Raw genomic sequence first — 19,472 nt, 5'->3', positions numbered from 1 at the left:
CAGTAAGCTAACATTTCTTCAAGTGAAATATACACATTTAGTTCAATTGGACTGTCCCCTTAGAACAGGGATCCCCAACGTGTAGCTCGGGAGCAACATGTTGCTAACGGCACCCTAAATTGTTGCTCGCCAGTTGCCCTGGGCTATGGTGTGAAGGCCTAGAAGGAGGTGCTGAATGGATGAGACCTCAGTAGCACTGTAGTCAGGACAGAGTCCTGGACTGTGCAAGAATGTTGGCCAATGAGCCGCTGTGTTTCCAGCTGGATCATTTTCATACATGCAAGATTTGTTTGGTGCCACCATGTACATAATTCTTCAGTAAATGTCCTTACTTGTTATGGTAGTGTCATTGCTAAAACCCTGTCATCTCCAGTTACTTTGCCCAGCTGACAAATGTATTAATGAGTACAATATTTTAACCATGTTTGTGTCATGGAGAAAATTGGCATATTCTGTTCTTTGGTACAACTAGTATGAGCATAATAGACAAGGAGATGGTATGCATACCCAACTTTCCTTTATTAAATAATGTGCATGCACACTTTCTGCACAAGTGAGGTTTGTGTTTGATCCCACCATGTATATTTATCGACAATATTCATTTTGGTGTCTCCTGTATTTACGGTAAATGCATGCCACATTTTTCATAATGAATTTGCCCTGTATTCCAATCCAATTAATTTATTGTTAATAGGTTTAAACTAACAAGTCAATTAATTGATTCAAATACTCAGTTAACACCACCACACCCCTCTATGAAGTGGTCACCAAATGCTCAAAGGTTTGACCAATGTTTGCCACTAAGTCTTGTGTAAAATCCCTTTTGGGCAGAGTAAATAGGCTCCAAATAACTGAGAAAGGTATTATTGTTATTCCTAACCACTTTTTCACCAATGCAACAGCCTTCTGGAGCTTTAATACACACCATTTGCCATAACATTCCCAAATAATTCTCAGGCGGTAACCTCCAAAAGCCCAATGAAGTGATCTTTAAAGGCTACCATGTAATGACCTGAAGTACTAATTCACATTTAATCGTATTTCTCCATTAAGTCAGCAACATTTAAAAACATGTTTCATATTTTTCATACAATTCACACAGAACAAGCCCAAAATAAAAAAGCAACTTTAACATAATCAAACTTGCTATATATACAAGTCTGAACATTACAATTAATTACATATAGCATAGCTCCCATGCATTCCACGCTTATGCAAAACAGACAAACAACAGCAAATGAACAGAAAATGAACCAAATCTTTGACTCCTATTTTGCAAGCGCACTTTGTGTTTCCTCCAGCACACTTTCTTAATTTATTGGGGAGTGTGTACATTTAAACGTACCATTAACACCAGCCTCCTGCATTCTGGGGATCTTATTTGACAGATTTCTCCTTGCCATCTTATATGTGTACGTACGTCTGTATATAAGGCTAAAGTGGGCAGCCTATGTATATTTTGGACACCTAACTCTTTTTCCATCGGACACGCTCTAGCTTTTGGAACTATTTTGAGGTGGCTTAATGCACCAAATGTAGTTAGATTGCATCCCTATCCAAATGGACAGTGCCTTACAACCGCCCATAACCACAAGTATTTCTTTTCACCAGGGGAGGCTACAATCACACTTGCACTGAAATTCACTTTATGATTAGCAGAAAATCCTAGATGTGCTTTTAAAAAATAAGGAACATTCTTAACTGGCCTGGCACTTTCAAATTGAACATCCCGAATTCGGCTCACAAGGTGTTAGGGAGAATTCTCTGTTTAGGCTGGATTTGCAAACCTAGTGAGTTCCCCAGCAGCTTTGCTGGATTTTTGGGGTTTCTTTTTTTTCTCCTGCCAAGAGTGAGACTCTTTTACCCTCACTCTTGGACATGATTTGAGTGTGTTCCTTTGACTCTAGATGTGTTTAATGGGCTATGGGGTCTTTTACTCCATAGGTCTTCATGTGTTTTTGTGATGTGTGTTACACAGCACCTTCAGTGCAGTAACACAAGGGTGTCATAGTGACCCCCCAGTATAGACTCCATACCCTGGGACTGACTACTGTCTCCCAGGGCATGTAAAGTCACCATTGACTTTGCTAGTCTTGAATTCTGAACAGAACCAGTACAAACCATCATATTGTGGACGTACTGGCCGGGGCAATTCGATTGCCCCGGGGTCTGTTAGTCGAGGGGGCATGTCTCCGTCCTCCCTGATCGAGTTTTGGCTGGTGGCAGTGGATACTACTTTTTATATTCAACCGTGAATATTTCTCTATGGGATTTTCCCATTGTTCGAGGCTACTATCTTTATTTATTTAATTACGATAGCCTCGAACATACCGCCGGTTTATTTATTTATTATTAATTCTCCGGTTGGTATTTTTTGCCGGAACTCGGTTCTAAAATGGCCTTTGAGTTCTCTTCTGTGACTCCAACCAAAGTCGAGCCGTTTGTTCCACTTTTTGGCGGGCTTCTCCACAGAAGCCCTCCAAAGTGGTGCCACTCTGTCTAGGGTACGTACTTAGGGGGGGTGGAGGGGGATTTAGGCACCCTGGACTGAGTTGCCTAGGCAACTCAAGTCGCACTCCGTCCTGATTGGCCCAAGTGGTGAGCCGGCCGGCTCACCACTTCGCATGTTTGAGTGACAGCTAGGCTGAGTGGGGGTTTTCTGCATAAAAGCAGGGCTTTGGGGACTGGAACTTCAGAAGTCGCCACAGGACCTAAGAATCCGACGAGGGAGAAGCTGAGCCAACCTGCCACGACGACACCACCGGTGGAGCCCTGCTGGACCGTCTCACCACTTTTCCCAATGACAGAGGAGATCTCCCGCCGGAGAGTCTTCTTCGTTTGACTGGTGGGGATAACCAGTTTCACCGTCTTTTCGCCTTCCTGACGCATCTCGTGCCAGCCTTGCCTGTGCCAAGCACCCTGCAACCGGAATACCACGTTTTACCATGACTGCGAAATAAAGGGTAATACCTTTAACCGGAAAACTCTGCGGCTGGTTTCTTCCCTGGCAGTGCAACGACCTTCATCTTTCCTCCAAGTCGAGATCTTCTCTTCCCGTGGACGACGCCGAGACTTGCACCCGCTGCCAGGAACAATTGCCACCGCTGGAGGATCCTTCCCACTTAAGGGACCGTGTTCCGCCTGGCTTCCCTTGCCACCGACTGTACGGGGTAGATTTAGCCCCTGGCTTTCGAACTTGGGTTAGCCTGGGACACCCTGGCTAAACTTTTCTGAGCCTCTCTAAACTCTTTTCGAACTCTCTGCAAGACTTTCAAAGCCTAGTGTAACTGTGTGATCTTGGGTGCATTTGTGCTCTGCTCTCTCTAAGAGTGGGCCCAGCCTATGGACTTTGGCTCACAAGTGACTTTTGCTCTTCTACCTTGCTAAAAGTGTTCCTAAATCTTAGAGTGGTGTATCTTCACATATTCTGCCTTTTTCCCTCCCTTTTTCATGAACTTATTGGAGTGCCATCTATAGTTAAGCGCTCACCTCTGTCTGCAAATAAGTGGTGTTAACTGAGACTTGTCTGATAAGGAATAAGGGTTGTATATATCATAATAATAACTGTGTTTAGAGTGTGTTACAAATAAGAGTGCACTGGTCAGTGTTTGCTTGTGCTATTGTGTCTGAGTGCCTATTGTGTATACTTTGCATACTGCCTAACTCTTCTTGAGGGAAGTCTGACTGCTCAGCCACAGCTACCAGGTAAATCTGGGTGGTACAGACTGCTACCAAGTGGGTTTACTGCTAACACCTGTAGTCCTAAATCTTTTGCAGTGTTCCCAAAGGGAACTGCACAGGTTTCTGCCTAACACAAGGGGCTAGCAGGTATATCTGCAGAGAGACCTGCTATTTAGCACAGGAATTTATTTTGCAACCCCTCCAGGAAATTACAGTTCTAACCACCCTAGATTTTGCGGCCTTAAAATCATGGAGCAGACCTTTGTCTTATATATCTCCAGCTTCTCCAATCAGAATGCAGCAAACCTGAAATAACATAAAAAGCCATTTAATCATTAATGATGCCTTTTCAGCTATCTTCTTAAAATGACTGAAGCAAGCACTGCTCTTTCAGAAGAGTAGGCTCAGATAAATATGAGACTGCCCCCTCATCTCTACATTCATTTAAAAACGATCTACAAGGTTTCACCCTTTGCCTGAACACCATCATTTTTGTTTTTATTATATTTAATTTCAAACTGTAATTCCCAAAATAGTAACTTGTGTTTAGCAGGCCCTGTTGGAAACCTGCTGGGGGCAAGTCCAAAATAGCTGTGTCTTCTGCATAAGGAAGCATGCTATAAAATGAACCCTTCAGGTGGAGGGTGGATTAACTTTCCTAAGAGAAGTACTAGTATCAACATCAAAAAGGAATACATTGAGACCAACTGACATCCCTTCTTGACACCTTTATTGGTGCTGAAAAACAATGTATAATTCCACAATCTTGTATATTGGACAGATGTTGACATGTCTGTTTATCACGTTGGATAAGACTTAAAATACCATTAGTGACCTGTAAGAATGTAGAAGTAGGACTCGGACACAGTGGGCTCATGTTGATTGACATATACTTTTATTGAAAGTAAAAGGGTGGGGGACTGGGGAAACTCCTGCCTTTCCCTAAAGCTAAGAGGGGTTTCCCTTCCTCAACCAAAACTAAGGAAACTGCCAGTATGTTTTGTCTAAAGTAAATAGTCCACTGTCACAAGTCCGAAGCCTATCTCCATCCCTCACACTATTTACTAACCTATAAAAAACAAAATGTCTTCTTAATTCAGAAGAATAGGTTGTAGATCCAATCAAAGAGTTTCAAATAAGACAGGTTACAAACCCAAAGTTCTTAAATGTAAAACGTTGCACAAACTTTGTAGCAACCAGGGGCAACCACTCCCTTGTCCTGGTTCCTTCTCTTGGCAACTCTCTATTTATTGGACCACAGCCAGGGGCAATGACTCCTTTGCCCTGGTTCCTTCTCTTGTAGGTCCTAGATCTCTGCCTTTCTCTCTTTCTGCTTGGGCCAATGTGGTTCACTTCCTTGCCAAGTATGGTGCTTAGTAAATTACTCTGTGGTTTCCCTTCTTATGGGACTGTGCCCCAGACCCCTCTTTATGTTTGGGAACTGGAAGCCCTCTTCTCCCAAGTACCACCACGAGGAAGAGGACTTGTGTGTTTCTCCTGTAGTGGGTACCAAACCCCCCTTCTTTGCGTGAGGGTACTTGGAGCTCTCTTCTCCCATGTACCACCACGAGGAAGATGACTTGTGTGGTTCTCATGTAGTGGGTCCCAGACACCTTCTTTTGTGTGTGGGTACTTGGAGCCCTTTCCTCCCAAGTACCGCCACAAGGAAGAGGACTCATGTTGCTTTCGTTTAGTGGGACCCAGACCCTTAAGTTTCTCTTGTTGGGGGACAGACATGGTTCACATGCCTGCCAGGTACTGTGACTATTAAGATGCTGACAGCACCGTCTTAGTTTCCCACCAGCCAGCCTGAGTGCTCCCCTTTGTAGTGGGCTCTGGTCTGCCCAGGAACACTGCAGTGTCAATCTTTCCCAGGACAGCGTGGTCTTCCTTTCACGAGCTTCCCTGTCTGCAGGAACACCGGGAGCTTCTCTCTGCCAGCTCGCCATTCGGTCCTTCCACTGTGACTGGCCCTTGTCCTTCCAGCTCCTCTCTTGGCATCCTGATGTGCTTCCCTGCACTTTCCTGCACCGTGCTGGCTCCTGCAGCTCCTTCATGGAGGACTAGACAACTTCTTCCTGAGTCCCTCATCCTTTTCTACTATGCATTGACCAATGAGCAGCCAGCAACAACTAGACTGCTCATTGTACTGTGACTATTAAGATGCTGACAGCACCGTCTTAGTTTCCCACCAGCCAGCCTGAGTGCTCCCCTTTGTAGTGGGCTCTGGTCTGCCCAGGAACACTGCAGTGTCAATCTTTCCCAGGACAGCGTGGTCTTCCTTTCACAAGCTTCCCTGTCTGCAGGAACACCGGGAGCTTCTCTCTGCCAGCTCGCCATTCGGTCCTTCCACTGTGACTGGCCCTTGTCCTTCCAGCTCCTCTCTTGGCATCCTGATGTGCTTCCCTGCACTTTCCTGCACCGTGCTGGCTCCTGCAGCTCCTTCATGGAGGACTAGACAACTTCTTCCTGAGTCCCTCATCCTTTTCTACTATGCATTGACCAATGAGCAGCCAGCAACAACTAGACTGCTCATTGTGGTTCTTAGGAGAACTCTTCATACCTCCGCTCCTCCTCTTCATCCCAGTACTTATTCCAAGTTGTCTAGAATGCTCATGTTGGTTATGCAGAACACTCTACATTCCTCCATGCATCTTATTTGTCTCAGTGGTTGTCAATAACATATCTTTCAACTCTTCCCCATTCTTCCTCGTCTCAGTATTTCTAACCTTGATCTTCCTTGGGTCAGTTGTGCTCTTCATAATCCCAGTACTTATCTAGGGAAGGGGTTGTTCTTTGGGTCATAAGAATGGGGGGGGGTCCTATGGTCTGGTGATTGGCGAGTATATTGCATTCTCAGGGTAGGGTTGTTCCTAGTCCCAGGAGGGGTTTCCTCTCCCATGTGATCCTCTGCCTGTGCACCACCCTCAGGGGAACTATTGTACCGAGGACGTACTGCGCTGGCCGCATGGGAATGGTCTCCCCTATAGGGGAGAAGGGACAGCATCCACAGATTTGTCACCGACTCCAATAAAATGTAAATTCCGCCACATTATGTTTCTATCAATCAAATACCGACGAAATCCACCCTGGAGTGCTACGGACTCCATAATTGGGGACTAACACCGCCAAACCACCACTTGGAATCTGGCAGTGATACCGCTGGACCAAGTGGCAGTAACGGTACCGGTGAGATACCACCAAACTCGTAATAAGCCCCAATGTCCAGTAAGGGAATTGGCCTATAACCTTGAGGGGCTGGTGGTCCAAGAAATACTTGTCTAAGGGGTTGGCATAATGCCTGTCTTGACAACAGCAATAAACATAAAACGATTTGGTGTCCTTCAAAAAAGCTCCCATTTTTTTCTCAAATTCTTTTTTTGTCTTACCGTGATTTTTTTTATGCCATTTTGAAACTATAAATCTGACCAGCAGTGTACACACCCCTCATTAAATCATGGTGTTTTCTTTTCGAGATTCTACATTCTGCATCGAACCATGGTGCATCCCTTTCTATAACCTGGAACTCCTCAACGTGGGGGCACGGTTTGCCAATAGCTCTCTCCTGGATAGTTTCTCCTACAGACTCAGACAAATGACGCTTTCCTTTGTGGCCTCTGAACTGTTCAGCAGTTTTAAGAGAATATGTTAATTTCTTGTGAATTAGTAATTCTTTCCAATGCCTCCTTTTCGAGCGTAAGCATCGCCAACCAGCTTCTCTGGCTGTCAGATATCTTCTTCGTGGTGCCTACCCTGGCCATTGGAAAATGAACTCAAGAGGATTGTGTTTACTCTTTGATCAATAAGAAATGTAACATTTCATAACATTCCTGAAGAAAAAAAACATCCACAATACAGTCATCAATGACTGTGGAACAGTATTGCCGATCTTGCATGCTTAGGAATGCACGATTTGTCATTAAAGATCCCAAAAAATCCTAGGCAGAATCTGAGGCTCCGTTTGTGGCCATTTTTACTGTCCATACATTTGCACTAATATTTTGCTCGGGAACCTGAAACCCCTGGTAATGTTTATTTACTCCTACTCTATTTTTGAACAGCTGGACTGGTCCTATATGTCTATAAATGTACTACTGACCACTCAATTTCCTCAACATTCCTTGTAAACAACCACTTAATGTCAAATGAAGTTAAAGGCCTTGCACTTTTCCTTGACTAGAATAACACGTGGTCTATATAACTATTAAGTACTGCAAATTAAATGTTCAATATGCAGTTTTAATTTTGTTACATTTCTAATTTGTGTTGCAAACAATTTGCCCACCAACTGTGCGCAGATATATTCCGTCGAAAAATGGATGTTGCTCACCATTTAATTTGATATGCCAATTTTGCTCATTGCGCACAAAAGGTTGGGGACCCCTGCCTTAGAAGAAAGTACACAAGTGTCATTCAAAAAAATGTGTCAACCCACAAATACATTAAAGAGGGGATGATTTGCAATAACTATGTTGGCAAAGTGTAAAAGGTGAGCACCTTTTAAACCACACAATTTACAATGAAATATTCCATGGAAAACAAAATCCAAATATGAGACGTGTGATTTAATGACACTTTTATGTGCTCTTGTGGCTAAGCATCTGCACTTGAAACATTACAACCTGCGGGGAAATCCTAGTAGCTGAACACTTGAGCAAGCAAACTCTTTTTAATGGTGGCCTCAAAAACACCAAACAGGATGTGAACAACCTCTGAAAAAAGTGGGCGGATGCTGTCCACCCACATGTGTCCTCGACTTGTTTGCTGAAAATCACCAAATGGCCAAAGCCAGGGAAAATAACCATCCCCTCTCAAGAACTGTAACCTCGCCACATCCTGTGTAAATATTCATAACTCCCTTCTCCTCTCATCCTTTCCCCTCTCACTGCCACGTTTGTCTTTCAATAATGGTGTTTGACCATAGAAAAATACTTGCAAAAATATATAATTTCTTATCAAAATATGATAGGGAAAAAGTGTACAATTGTAGCATTTTCCACCCACCTTGAATGGAAGACTACAAATACCAGAATGCAATTCAGCAGAAGGCAAAAAAAGGGCTGTAACAAAAGGTAACGTGTGTGAAGCATCTGTCTGTGTTTCAATGTTTGACAAAGGCATGCTTCATATGTAATGTGAGGAAAATGTTACATTCTACCCAAAGTAAACGCTTTTTTGTGTGTTAAATATGAATACGTGAAAACAAGGCAGGTAGTTTTAAAGTGTTTTGTGTGATATATAAATTGTCCTGTACTGCCCTTGTGGGTGGGACAAAGACTGATATGCAAATGGAAATTTCTCCGCTGTGAAGGGTGCAGTGAGCTAAAAAGTGGTAGTAAACCCTCCTGAGCGGAAGAAATTCCATAGAACAGGGTATTTGACCCTTGTTCGTTCTCTGCAGAGGGGCTCCCACACTCCTTTTCAAATTTGTCCTGGAAGAGGGCATAGATTTAGGCATGTTGCTGGTGTTTTCCATGTGCTTTCAAAATAAAAATGCCCCTTTGCAGTTCTTAACAAGTAAACACAAGAAGCGTTTTCTTGCGTCTTGTCCAAAATACTTGTCCAGCACTTGTACATCGCTGCCACTTTAAATGGTCTGCTTGAAGAAAGAGCGTGATGAGCAGTACTTGCGGGCCCGCAGTATCTGGTGGGCCTCTGGGAGCAGGAGGATGGTTGGTAGGAGGTTGCTGAGAGCAACAGGCATGCCTGCACGGCCCCTATAACTGTGGAGCCCTGGAGAGTAAATCAGACTGCCCATGCCCCGGGCCGGACATGGTAGCAGTCAGGGGTGTGCACACGTACAGCTTTATTTCATCCAACTAAATATGTTGTGTGTATTGTAAAGACACATTTTTCCAGAGCAGGCCTCCAAGAAAGACATTTGTAAAGAATTGCATAGTCAAACAACAGAAAAATGTGGGTCCGGGCCAAAGAGCAACACGTTTGTGTGCGAGGGTCAGTGCACCCTGCATTAATCAGAATGCAAAGGCCATCAGTAAGAAAGTTGGCCTTAGGTATACTCTGAATGCAACGAGCATTAAGAAGGCTTTGCCTACGCGAATCCCTGCAACTGGGAATCCCCTATTTAATAGTAAGTAATACATTATTTATTATTTGATGTTCTGTCTAGATGGATTGTTCAAGCTGCGAGGGCGACTGCATCAGTCATCCTTCAATCGTGCTTCATTCAGTCTTTGGATGTCTGCTTCCGTCGTGTGACTCAGAAATGAAATACACACCATGGGACGCCCTTCTATTTTGCTCCCTTAAATGAAGATGACCAACCTTAACCCTGTTGTCGCACAAACTGATGACATCACTGTTCGTCATAAACGCAGAGAAATGCAATGGTAGTTGACTATGTTATTTCGGATGACGGTGGAGGTGTGCTACAATCTACATTTAAAATGCTATAAATAATATTTGACAGGTCTACACTAGAAAACTGCACACAAACATCCCTAGCAGCAGTTCTCCTTGGTAATCATCTATTTTGTTAGTAGAGCCTTCGGGTCATAAACCTATATTAATCAGTATTCAGAATGGCTTGGCAATAATCACGGATTGGGCCATAAACTGGCTTATACAGCCCGCTACGATTTGCACTGCAACGCACTGGTTTCAAGTGGACCTATAAACGTGTTTCCATTGCACGAACTTAAACTTGCCAGGTCTAAACTTAAAGTGATGGGAGGAGTTTACAAGAAACGTGTTTGTCAAATGTCTGCCTCAAGAATTACAGATCAAATGCAGCTCAGATCAGTGCTTGTCATTACCGTGCCACAAGGCTTGGACTGGCGTATAGGACAATGCCCAAATCAAAAACTCAAAATACTAATGTGGGCCAGTTTTTTGGTCACATTGGGCCACTTTTTTTGTGGCCCATGTGGGCCAGTTTGATGAGTTACTTCACCATGCAGCTAGTAGTTTTGACCAGTGTTACATATTCTTTAAAATGCACAGTTTGCATACATTTTTATCAAACACTTCCCCTTGGGTACTACTCAAACAGTCTCTCGCAAAAGGAATGAATTTACAATTGCAATTGTGGGCCACTTTTTCATTGGTGCCCGAGACAATTGTATGCCCTAGTCCGACCCTGGGTGCCACATTCTAGTTAATGAATTTATTTTCTCCAAACTGTGAATGACTGGGAGAGTGTGCTTGCTTTGCTGCTATGTATAAAATATCCCGTTTGCTGTAATGATCGGGTGCACCGTGCTGAAAAAGCCTCATGCAATCCTAACTCATAATCAGAATGCTTCAAAAACAAAATGTATTTAAAATACCACTTCCTTTACTGTTCCCCAAAACTCTCAATGGGGCTCATTATGTTGTTGGGCAGACATATTTTGGATATGAAAAGATCCCTCCCGAGGCTAGAATGCACCGTAGTATCAAAAAAGCTTCTTGCAAAGAGGAAGCCACGTGCATTTAAATAGCACTGTTTAAATAGATGGCTATTCCCGTACAGTTCTGTTCCTTCAATATTTTTCTAGAAAAAGATGTTCCTTCGGTTACATTTAATTCAATAATGCATCTTTCTAGTTTTGAAGATAAGTAAGGTTTATAGACCAGGTACGGAAGCCCTAAAAGTGTAACTAAATTCATGGGTCCATAACACCTGGTACGGCCTGATGGCTTGGGCGATAAAGCTATTATAACCTGAAAAGACAAAAAGAGCATAACTAGTGTATCCAAGTAATGCCTCTATTTCCTCTCTATTTCATGGGGGTAATGGCTGTGGCGCTGGCCCTTTAAAGGTACGCACACGACGGAGTGATGTTCACTCTGTCGCGTGTGGGTATAAATAAACGGGTCGTTCCCGGCGGCTTCAGAGCCACCGGGGAGCACACACGAACAGCACAGAGTCTCTGTGTCTTGTGTCTGGGGAAGTGGGGGGCTCACAGTGTGGCAGTCATTGAACACTGCCAACAGTGGCGACGAGCGTCAGGATACTCACCCGGGACAGGCGGTGATCTTTGAAAGGTGCTCGTGATCAGATGTGAGGTGCACCTTCGGAAATATGCCGCGGAGAGGGGAGTGACACATGCGGTCGGCGGCCATTTTGCACAATAGGCCCTAGGAGGTCATGGCTTCATAACGAAGCCACGGTGAGCCATCCAAGCCTAATATTTGGACAATCCAGTGGCAGATAGCTACTAGAAGCAGCACATGCCATTTTCATAGTGATTTCTTCGCTGTTTCACGGTTTTTCACCGAGTGTTTGCGTGTGGAATCAAGGAAGGCCTGCTGCGTTTATACGTTGGGGCCCACCCTGCTCAATTTTTGGATGGCCACTATGCATTTAGTATTGTCATTAGCCTGGGTGTGCAGGGGCCTTTAATAATATTTAATTCTGTCTTGGTAGTCATGGGGAAATGGCTGTGGATGCCTATGAACAGGCCTGTAGCTAGTAGAACAAGCATTGACAATGCCAACAGTATTAGTTTTTTGTGTAGGCATGGGAAAGCCATTTACCAGCCACGGCCGTAATGGTACAAACTGGCCATTGATGGTAGCGGCTGCAAAATGGTGCAACTACATGGGCATATAATAGCAGTGCTCATTAAATACCTACCTGATACCTATACACACACCAACACTGTTGGCTTTACCAGTGCTTGTCTTTATCAGGACCCAAGAGAAGGACACACATACTGGTTATAAATCAAGTGGCTGGAAGCATACTTGATTAAGACATTTTTATTACACCAGTAGCTTGGTTACAACTCCAGTTAAGCCAGTCGTTCTCAGAAGCCTACTTTGAAATAAGTTATAAGTAAATACTCTTCAATAACAAAACATTTGATGTTATAGCTTGAGAAATCTATCTCAATGAGATCCCAGGAGAGTGTGTTTTGGGCAGAGAGCGGCAGGAAGTTGGCGGGAATGGCCATAAAGGTTAGCTTGGCCATTGGCAGTCAATGGGTGGGTAAATAACCAAACAACGCCTACAAGTTGCGCTTGCCTCCTCACATGCTATCTCTTTCCTGGCTGTACTCCAATGCAATAGTTTTGGCTTTTAGATTAAAACTAAGAATCTGCCTAAGTGATCGTAGGGAATTGTCTGTGGGTAGACTCTGTGCTGCAGATAGGCTGAGAATGTGGCAGTGTGACCAACCTGCAGGCTTTATCCGTTTATTCAGCCTGCAGATTGGCCATTAAGAATGCTTAGTGTGAATTTAAAGGATTACAATGAAACAATAAATGCTGCGGTGGCAAGCTTTACTGCCTGATATTGGCCTGGGAGCTAAGACCCAACAAGGCCCCTGGACCCAATGGCAGGTAATGGAAGGCTGCTGTCAAGGGGTTTATAGAGATTAGCACCCCAGGAGTACCTTGGTAGAGACCGAAGGGTCCCATGGTACTGACCCGGAAAGCAGCAGAACAACATAGGAGGCAAAGCAGGGTGTGATTATGAGAGAGGAAATGGAGACGTGTGCAGGGAAGGACATGGAGTTTTTTTTTGATTGATTGATATTTTATTTCTTTCGCGCTCATACACAAGTGTTTCAAAGCGCGACAAGGCAAGGGAGGGGAGCAGGGGAGAACAAAACAGCGATCTTACTAGGCCCAGTGACATTGAAAACACGCAAGTGCATGGGAGAGGGGGAGGGGAAAAGTGCATGGAAGGGGGGAGAAGTAGAAAGTGCGAAGCAGAGGAGAAACAGATAAGTAACAATAAATAAATAATAAAGGCAACAAACAGTGGTAATGCAGTCAGCAATTTGCAAGTGCTAGGTTTAAGGCAGCAGACAGGGTAGGTCTGATAAGTGCAGGAAGAAAAAAAGGGGGGCTGTATGGGTACAGATGCAGACCCCATTGCAATGGGTGGCCTGGAGGCAGTGCGGGAGGGTGGCAGGGTGAGCAGGTACCTGGACCTGACCGCATAGGTGTGGCTCTGCTCAGTAAGTAGGAGTGTGAGAGGCCAGGAGGCCCGGCTGAAGAAGTGCGGGGCCACTTCAACATGATGGTTGCCCCCGCCCAAGCCCCTTGCTTAGAGTGGTGAACAGTCCCATGGGGTGCTTACCTTATAATGGAGACAAATACAGCCAGGGGTTAAATGCCGCCAATTACCACAAGACAGTCAACCAGCAGGAAGCTGAAACACTAAATGGCCACCTATTATCAGATTGTTTTCTTTTAAGACCAGTTCCTCCACATCAGCCCCTTGATGGCAAAGAAGAATGTATAGCTTTTCAGTGAGCATTTCATGTTTCATCTGCCCGGCCGTCTTGTGATAATCGGTGGCTGTTAGCAACTGGGTGTTTTCATTTGCTTTATATGTGCGCTCTTCAGCGCTTGCGTTACAAACTTCATTTGCTCGAGCAATATTTTGCCTTATTATAAGACTAATGATTGGCAACATGGGAGCAGTTGCTGGTCCCACCCTTGAAACCACAACATATGAAAACGTTGAAAGGCCGTGACGCCGTCCATGGAGGCGAGAAATGGGTGCGAGCGAGCCAGCCTGGAGGAGGCTGGTGCAATATGAAGTCTGTGATGTGGAGCGTGTCGGGGAAACTCCGAGCCATAGAGTGCGGAATTCATGTTCACTGTGCACTTCTGATGCCCCCTGCGATGTGAACATCATCCTCGTGCAGTCTTAAAGCATGAGACAGATGAAGGTGTGCAGGTGGTGATATCATTAGGCATGGAGCATGCAGCATGGTCCACGGTGTTGGTGCCCTCTTCTAAATATCATTTCATAAACGTTGTCTCACAGCCAGATGTGGGAACTTGTAAATATGAGTGTGTATTTGAGGAAACAGTGCGATTGCTTAGCTCTAAACTTTGATGCCGCCATAACATGCGAGCAGGCTTTTTATTGTGCCATGTAAACCAGCTGTAAATGTGTTTGCAAGCAGGGGCATGCCATGTAATCATTGAATGGATGGCCCAATAAAAGCATCTCAGGGAGTGCTATAGTGCAATGTAACCTGACTAGCCGCAAGAACACGAGTTTGCTGGCACTGCAGCGTGACCCCCTCATGACCTTGGCAATGAGGGCCAGGTTAATGGCTGAGGCTTGCTGCGTGCAGCGGCCTTAAAGAGAACTTGTCTCAGTTTCGAACCCTGCTATTGGGCACATCCACATTTCAGAAAGGTTAAGAGCTGTTTCTTTTTCATGTAATGCCCCTTTTCTGCTTCCCTATTTAGCAAAACTGTGGCAACAGAGAGTGCCCTCAATCGGTAGGAGGGTCCACAAGAGAACAAGGGGCGTGCATCATAAACAGCCTCTCTAGACAGGCTCAGCTCTGCCTGATGCAGAAAAAAACTAGCCAGAATGTTTGTTTTAATGTTTTTGTTGCTTATATGACAATTTCTTGCTTGTTTTGTACATTTAATGTACCTTGTGTATTTTTATAATATATTGTTCGAAGTGTTTAAAAGCTTTAAATAAACCAAACAACAACAAAAAAAACCATGCGTTGCTACATAGATCTTCCATGGGGAGAAATGTAACTACAGGAGCCATGTTTTGTGTCATTGCTTCTAACACCATATATAAATCGCCCATGAGCCTGTGGGTCTTATTTACTTTTTTATGGTAAAACCCCAGTGGGAACCGGTTTGAAAATCAGGTCCTGTGTGTCCCATGAGCAGAACGGCTTTGTGACAACCATGAAACATAGGCATTGGCAATGCCGACAGTTTAGGTTTTTGCTCAGGCATGGGAACTGCACTTGCCAGGCACTGCCGTGCTAGCATTAACTGGCTATTGATTGCACCAGGTGCAACATGGTTTGAGCACTAGGGTATCTAATAGCAAAGCCTGGCAAATCCCTAATACCTATACACAGGCTAAACCTGTTGACTTTGCCAACGCTTGTTTTTAACAGGACCTTGGTTTAGGACACGCATAGTGCTTATAAATCGAGTGGCAGAAGGCAGGTCTGGTTAAGACATTTTTATACACCACTTGCATGTTACAACTCCAATTAAGTCATGAACGCTCAGAAACTGCTTTAAAAAAAACTAGTCAAAGCGATACCTAATAGCCCAAACCAAGTAATATTGATGCACCCCGTCACAATTCAGTCATCCAGCCATTTCTAATGCTAGGAATTTCTCCACATGGCTAAATCTATGCAGTCATTGCCTGTGCGGGTCTTTACTATGCCAGGCATTGAATCCCACACGGTCTTCAGAAAAGCATTAAAAACCGTGTTGTTCGTATAAGCCGGCTCTATATCGGGACCACAGGATCAGACTCCTCTCTGTGCTCCCGCTCGTCATGCCAACCTGTAAGGTATTAGACCATTGGAACACTGCCTGCAATCTGTAACTAAGTCACATTCTTGAAACAGCGCTGCAATGCCTCGGTGCTGCCAGGCGCTTTACAAATATAAATAAATAAATAAATAAAATCTTTCTATCACTGTTCCCCTTTCTCCCTGAACCCATTGCATCAAAGGGAAGAGTGCTCTACTTGCCCCTCCATCTACTGCTTACTACGAAGGGGCATTTCTCCCCTTGCCCACTCCAATCCCTCCCTGCTGCCACCCATGACCCCACCCCTTACCTTGTGACTACTCAGTCATTCTTACCTGCCCACCTCCTCCTGTGAGCCTCTTAGCAGGCAACTGCACCTACTCGGCTGCTACCTTCCCAGCACCTACCTGCCACACCCTTTACAGCCCCCTCTCACACCTCCCCCTTCAACCCCATTTCGCTGTTCTTTCCCACAAAGCAATTGCAGCACTGTAAATGCCTGCGCTACAATTGCTTCGCAGAGACGAAGACCCACCCTTAAATACACTGACTGTCAATGGGATTGGTAAAGGTGGTAGCACCATGGCTTTGCAGCAGTGGCGTCACAAGAACACAGTATTGGGGGGCAAACCATGGGGCACAAATGAAACAAGGGGGATGGGGTGGTGGTATATCACATAAGGTTCAACAGTTCAAACAAGTTTAAATATACATACATTTTACGAAGCTGGTAAAAAAATGTGCCAGAGTAGGTTTAAGAAAATACATGTTTTGCATCAAGTTAGAAAAACATCCTAAAACGCAAACTCAAGTTCAACAGTTGCAAAAATGCACTATGCACTCATCAAGAGACTGCATTCTTTTAACTTAAGCATACACCACTCACAACACAGCTTCAAATACTGTGTAGTTAGATTTGATATTTAGCAGAAGAGACATCACCTCCAGCTCAGCTTTATATAATAGCCAGACAAAAAAGTCAGTTTAACAGAAGAGATATAACTCTTGGCTTGGTTTCAAATGACAGTCAAGGACTGTCTGTTTAACGGGTGAAATATCATCTACAGGCACCGAGTATAGGGGGAAGGAGGCAGCTGCTCCCTTGGCTCTTTAGCAATGGTTGCAGGAATTTCACGTTGGCCCTATTGAATTCATTTTGCAGTTTTCAGTTTATGGCTATATGTCCCAGTAGCAGCTAGTGAATTTATCAATTAGAGGGGCATACATATTTCCCCCAAATATGCCAAAGCAATAGAACGTTGCAAGGCTGCCTGACCAATCAAGATTGTTTGGATCCCCTGAGAAATGTTTAAAATAATGTCTTAAAAAGGTGAAAAAATGGCTAGAAAGGCATACAGTTTTCAACTGGTTTTGTAGGGTAACTAATGATAAAAATCCTATAGATGCAAGTCACCAACAGTGCACAGGAGGATTTCCCCAACAGATTTATTTGCCAGTATGAAAATATTTTGATGTTAACTTTGCACATAATGCCAGTAATAATTCTACAAGAAAACATGCCCACGCGTGTTCTACCAATATATGGCAGTGCCCCACGTAAGAACATACTCCAGTTGGTTTCATCATTAACAATGCCATGCAACAGTATAAAAACATGTCCAAACTGGGTGATAGTCTAGCTACATAATAACACCTAGCATGCTTCCTTTATCAAAGATGGCTGAGGAAAAATGGCATACATCACTATGAAATAGCTAGGCTGGCTGCACCAAAATGCCAGTCTAGCAACGTAATACCACTTTGCATATTTCCTTTATCAAAGATACCCACTACAAAATGTCATGCCACAGTAAGAAAAGGAGAGACTGGATTAAAATGTCAGTCGAGCTGCATATTAACACTTATCATGCTTGCTTTATCATAGATGCCCAGTAAAAATGCCATGCCTACCCATGGCCCCCAGTGCCTCACATGCACACAATCAATGTGAGTCATGGGAATTTTTACTAAGCATCTATTATAGATGACTAGTAGAAAAATGCTGTGCCTGGCCCCTGAGGCTTCGAGCATCTCAAATGCACACAATGTGATTATGTGCGCACGCAAGGCGCTTGGGTGTCCGGGGTCAGGGATGGTATTTTTTCGAGGCATCTATCATAGATGCTCAGTGAAAAAAAAATACCGTGTGTAACACGAACAGGAGCCAGGAAGCAAAGCATGCTTCCTGGTTCCTGCACATGCGTGTAAGAGCCGGAGGGCTGATGACGAAGCTCCCTGCTCTGTTTGTATGTGCAGGAGCTCCTCCTCACACATACAAACATACAATGCCCCAACCAGCATCCCCAATAGGCTGTTAAAAAGGCTGGGGAAGTAAAACACCCCTAGCTTGGAAGGCCCATTGGACATGCGCAACTGGGCAGTAGAATTGTCAAACGGAAACCACATTTCCCTTTGACAGTTCAATCCAGCCCAAGAGCGCTGCCTCAACTGCAGAAAGCAGCTGAGAGAGTTCTCAGTGTTTACACTGGTTTGGCTTCTCGACTCCTCCATAATGGACGAGGCTCCCAATTGGTCGGGGCCCCTTCCCTCATTATGGACGTGTTGCCACTGATATATCCTCAATTAGTCTAGACACAGGGTCAGTGTGGCTGGAGATGAAATACTGATGAATTTGAAATCATGTACATGAACTGCACAGTTGATAATACAATTATTGTGAGCACATTAAGGGATCCATAGACACACCCTAAAGTAGAAGGGGGCAGCTCAGCAATTCATTATAAAAAAAACAAGTGCTATAAAATGTGTAAAGCCAGGGGATGGGTTGGCTGGTTGCTTGCTCCTATTTAGGGCAGGGTGGGGGAATTTCTGTCCCTGTAGTGAAAATGAAAAGTTGGCACCCATGAGCTCACATTTTAATTTCCCATTAACTGCTGTCAACACAATAGGAGCATTTATTTGTGAGCTGCATTAGTGAAGAACATGTATTAGACACAGCGTGGGAGGATCGCCATGATGGTGTACAAAGCTTGGTTTTGATGGACCTCACCCATTGTCTTAAGGACTGATATCACATATTAAACCAAGTAGACTAAGACTTAATGATGACACTGCTCTGACTATTTCTTGCCTAGGACCAACATTGCTTGCAACGTGAAAAGGATCAAATTGTATCTGTTCATTTTGTTTGGACGATCAAGAAGGGACTAAGGTTGGTCAAAGCATTATATCAGACACACCCAAATGTGACTGGATGAGCCAGCTGTCCTATTCAATTTAACTCTTTGTGGAGGGGGACTGAAAAATGATATGGCTAATGACCCACATGATGGTGGTCTTGTTGCATTCTACGTGTATGTTTGCAGGGGTGATGGGTGGAGCATGAAGGCACCACTGTGATGCAGCATGGAACATTGCATGAAGGCTGCAAGTGTTTCAGAAATGGCAGTCAGAACCTGGTGTGACTGTTGAGTTGTAACATCTGTGGGTGCTCCCTGTTTTTTGACTGGATGCATGAACTATCTATGACCTGTAAACCGGAGAATCCTCTGAACCGAGTATCCCACATGCTCCTTGATCACGGCTACACCGGTTTGTGCTTGTGCACCGGT

General features: G+C 44.3%; 1 protein-coding gene across 1 annotated transcript in view; it reads right to left on the bottom strand.

The window, feature by feature from the left end:
• PPARG (peroxisome proliferator activated receptor gamma) overlaps positions 1-19,472 on the bottom strand; it is a 370,714-nt gene that overhangs the window by 123,764 nt on the left and 227,478 nt on the right. The gene's annotated exons all lie outside the window — the stretch shown is intronic.

The sequence above is a fragment of the Ambystoma mexicanum genome, chromosome 2p (genome assembly GCF_040938575.1).
Source record: "Ambystoma mexicanum isolate Mex_15411 chromosome 2p, UKY_AmexF1_1, whole genome shotgun sequence".
In the NCBI taxonomy this organism is placed as follows: Eukaryota; Metazoa; Chordata; class Amphibia; order Caudata; family Ambystomatidae; genus Ambystoma; species Ambystoma mexicanum.
Note: the sequence above shows the minus strand (reverse complement) of the source record. Positions and strands in the feature narration are given on the sequence as shown.